Below are 4,520 nucleotides of genomic sequence, written 5' to 3'. Positions count from 1 at the left end.
AGGCCGATTTCATTTGAAAAACAATGACGTGCGCACTCTAGTTGGCCCTTTGGGACTGCGTTGTTTCAAAACGAGCGAACGAGCTGGCCAGCTGGCTTTCAACTTTGTCTCCTATTTTATTCTGGATAAGTCCCCGTGTTAAAATTAGTCAATAGGTTTTAAAATAAAAAATCATAGCACTTACACGTCATTACAGCATGATAACGCACTTTAAGCACTTTAAGACTGACCTTCGTAGGAGCTAAAGTCGTCGCATGAGCATAAAATTAAGATGACACCTCGAGAGGCTAGCTGGTATGCTACATGATAACTCTACAGCCGGATCTTTTTTTTTTTTTTTTCTTGGGCGCTGCTCTGTAAGTTTTTTGTTTGTTTGTTTGTTTAAGTTTTTCTGGTGTCCTACCTTGATGTGGAGGGCAGGTTCATCCTGACTCAGTTTTGTGGTTCCGCGGCCTCCTCCTCCTCCTCCTCCTCCTGCTCTTACTCCCCCTCTTTCTCTGCATTTTCCTCCTCTTTTTGGCGTGTTTTCACGTTAATTGGCAGCAGTTGAACTGTGAGCCGTAAATCAAGAAGTGCGGAGTGTATTAATGAGTCGGACCACCCAGGAAAACTATTTTCTCTGCACTTTCTTCGCGGACAATGTGAGGATACTCGAGTCTGCCATGCTCTGAAAACCATGAATGAACATTCACAAGAGCAGTGCTCCCCTGCTGCCACATTTCCAGCAGGCTAAAGGCTGCTACAAGTACTGATTAAAGTATTTCATAAAAAAGGTGAAGTATTCTGGACAAAAACACACATCATTTTATTGGGCGAAGTTAGAGTCCGTAGAGGAGGTTTATTTTGCTGAGTGCCGAGCGAGAAGTCGGGACGGATAAAGTTACGATTTGAGGTTTAGTTTATTGGCAAAAAAATAAATAAATAATAATAATCGAAATAAGTGGCAACTTAAATGAACAAATAATTATTAACCAAACCGGCCTTGGAGTCCATAAAAAGCTCAATTTGTCTATTAAAGCGAGGATGCTTTTTTGACTAAATAACTTTCTCTGTTCTTATAACAGTTTGCATTTTAATTGACCAGTTCAAACCTTTTTTCCCTCTATCCTATACAAATTTAGGTAAAAAAAATCTAAAATATAGCAGCAAAGTCATCTTACTGTCTTTAGGTCGGGCTATTCAAAATGCTTCATGATGAACGCAGAAAAAAAGAAAAGAAAAAAGAAAGAAAGAAAGAAAAAAGAAATTTCCCTCTGCAAGTCCTTTAAAAACCTGCAATAAATTCTTGCTCGAAATATGTGTTTTTTTCTTCTGAAGAGCAGATCCTCAGCACTGAAGGTAGTGCTTAATTGTCTTCCATTATGAAACCTCACAAACCTAGACCAATGGCTACTAAAATACCAAGGTTAATCTTGATTAAATGTCTTTCCAGGGTACAAAAAGCATATTTTACATAAAACATCCTTCAAGGGGGATTGAAGCATGATGTTGGGAGGGAAAGAAATATATAAAATATTGCTGATGGCAAGGCCAAGCATCCCAAATCTCAAATGAAAGGTATCAAAGAGATTAAAGAAAAACCATTACAAATCAACATACCACTAATACAGATTCATCTGCCTTTCACATTATCTTCCGCTCCAATTCAAGTCACACCGTCGCAAGCCAAAGCAGCAACTTTAATCTCTCCTCAAAGCACATTTAAGATTTCATATGAATGTTTTTCATGTTCACTATATGCAGTACTTTAACACTTTCTGCCTTTGTGGCCACCGTGCATTGCAAAAGACAAGTTTTGTTTCCTTTAAGAATCAGCCTACAATGGGCTAAGTGCTGCTGGAAGAAGAAGAAGAAAAATCAAACATTGTTCTGCATCTGTAGATTTCTTACATTAAAACAAGCTGAGAAGATGACTTGTACAAAGGTTAATTGAAACTGACTCTCATGCGTACGCTTTGCTGATTGTCAAATCTCAATATTCATTGAGGAGCAAATATGTGAATAATTCAGCTGTAGAAATGCTTCTGCACAGACAGCTGTATCAAGGCTTCCCTCTCTTCTTTCCTCTTGCTGAGCGACCAAATCCTCCTGCAGGCTGAATACCCCTTGCCAGCGACTTTTGTTCTCTCACACTTACCCCACACACTCCAAACGTAACATCCTTCTGAGGAGAGAGAAAAAAATATTTCCTCCCACACCTGTTGATGAATTGTGTTTGTGTATGAGGCTCAGACAGGGCAATAACACGTGTGTCTTTATACAAGTGAGGCATGGTCCCGAAATAGTCGTTTCCTCGCATGGATAGTGGTGAATGGGAAAAAACCCCTTTCAGCCAAGACGTCTGTGGCCAAATTAGAGTGATAGTCATTGACAAACACAAAATAATTCCCTGTTAAGTCAGAAGATGCCTCAATGACTACTACTGCTGCAGAGAGAGAAAGGAGCTGTTTGTGCTGGGTGGCGAGAGGCTAAATGGTGCCAAATTCTTACCAACACAGGCCGCCCCACATAAACCTATGGAGTTTTATCATACAGAGGACCAAAACAGGATGTCGTGCTTCCTTTAACAGGTTCAAGACCACATTCAAACCCTTCAAATGTATATTTATTTCCAGAGCCATTTGTTATAATTTATGTAACTTGTGTAATCCTATGTCAAAATCACAGTCAAAGATTTGATGTAATTTCTCTTTAAAAATGAAAAGCACATAGAAATGTTGCACCTTTTCCTCTTAACTCTTTGTCTGATTTGTGTCCATAAAATCGAGAAAACTGTATTTGATATGAAATGTATCAAACGCTGACAGATTAAACACTCTTTTTAAACTTCCACTGCCTTGGAAACCAAATTTCGGAACTGTGATAATAATAATTCATTATTTGCAAAACAGCTTATCTGCCTGACATGTGTTGGATTTGTCTGAAAACAGGTCTGCTCTTATGTTCTGTTAGAGCTATTTGTTTGTTGTCTTTAATTATTGCTTTGCTAATAACAAGGTTTGTTTGTTTGTTTTTTTTTAAATCCTCATGTTTATTTAGATTACAGTTGAATAGAATTTTCTTTTGCCAGTTATTTGTTTGGTGTAATTATTTCCTTGTCAAGCATATTTAGTTTTTTCCTAGTTAGGTTTTTGTTTTGTTTTTGTATTTATATGGGAATTTGGGTAACACTGTGGGCACCTTGGGTTACACACGTAGAAGGGCAGGTACAGGACCATGATGCACCTGAGCTGTGTGGTGCCATAACAGAGAAGGAGAGGCATGCAGGATTCCTTTGTTCCATGAAAACCAAAAAAAACCTAGAATGAACAATCAACTTATTTTGCCTGCGTAAATATACCTGCCGATGGTGCAGCAGTGGCCCATTGATTTAAGATTTAAATTACTAAGGGATTAGTAAATTTGGCAGCAGAAAAAAATTGAAAAGGTATAAAGAATATTTTCCCTCAACAGTGTGTTAGAATGTTAAATTGGATGAATGTCTCGGGAGCTGTGCTCAAACAAGCCACACGTCACGTAAATCTAAGAAACACAATGGCGGTATGGCATGTAAGGACAAATATACATTGCCTACTAAATGAAAATGACTTATAACCTTCCTCTTCATGATGCTGCTGCCAGTTCCATATACGTTTTGTTACAAGGCTGAGAAAGTTCAGTGGCATGGATCTACAACCACGCTTCGACCTTCACTTTCAGAAAGACCTTCTCATATACATTCCATCCTCTGCAAAATTAAATGGATGAAAATATACTTCAACAAATGAAGAGAACTTTTCATTCCTCTTATAAAGGGCTTGAATAAAGAAACACGCTGTCCCTTTTTACATTTTCATTATATGCTAAGAAAAATGACGATATGTGACAAATGTGTTTTGCGGTATCGCTATGAAAACAAGAAAAGACAGAAAAAAGGTGTCCTTGTGTGAAATATCTCAGCTGAGAGAATGTATAGTTTGAATTATGTTGGTACAATGCGGTGTATGAGCATGGAAATTCAAATAAGAGCTTCTTCAATTAGAAAACAATTTATCTCACTGATATGCAGCATCGTTTCTTTAAGGCTGACATTTAATGTCACCTTCACTTTGTAACTATACACACGAAAACATGAATGTAAATTAATTCAGAGAACTGCTGCTCAGTTCCTGACCTTTATTCACTCTCGCATCTCGCTTAATTTGGTGTTTGCAACTGAAAGTGTGTTTTATGAGAATACTTGTATTGGTGTTAAGTAGGAAGAGAGATATAGCGGTGGGTAATAACAACGACAAGGACACTGAAGGCACTTAAACTCTTAGATGATGAGAGGTCACCCACCTGAATTCACTCTTGACCTAACACACATACAATTGTAAATGCTTTCACATGACACAACGTACAATAGAATGACTGTGTTCAAGGTTTTATTGGCGAGCACACATTTCAGACGGAGCAATGTTGGAGGCTTTACTATCAACCCCTCAGAGCGCAAACATGGCCCTGAAATATACAGTACAGTTCAGTTCACTACAGTGTTG

Source organism: Sparus aurata, chromosome 16, assembly GCF_900880675.1.
Source record: "Sparus aurata chromosome 16, fSpaAur1.1, whole genome shotgun sequence".
Taxonomy (NCBI): Eukaryota; Metazoa; Chordata; class Actinopteri; order Spariformes; family Sparidae; genus Sparus; species Sparus aurata.
Note: the sequence above shows the minus strand (reverse complement) of the source record.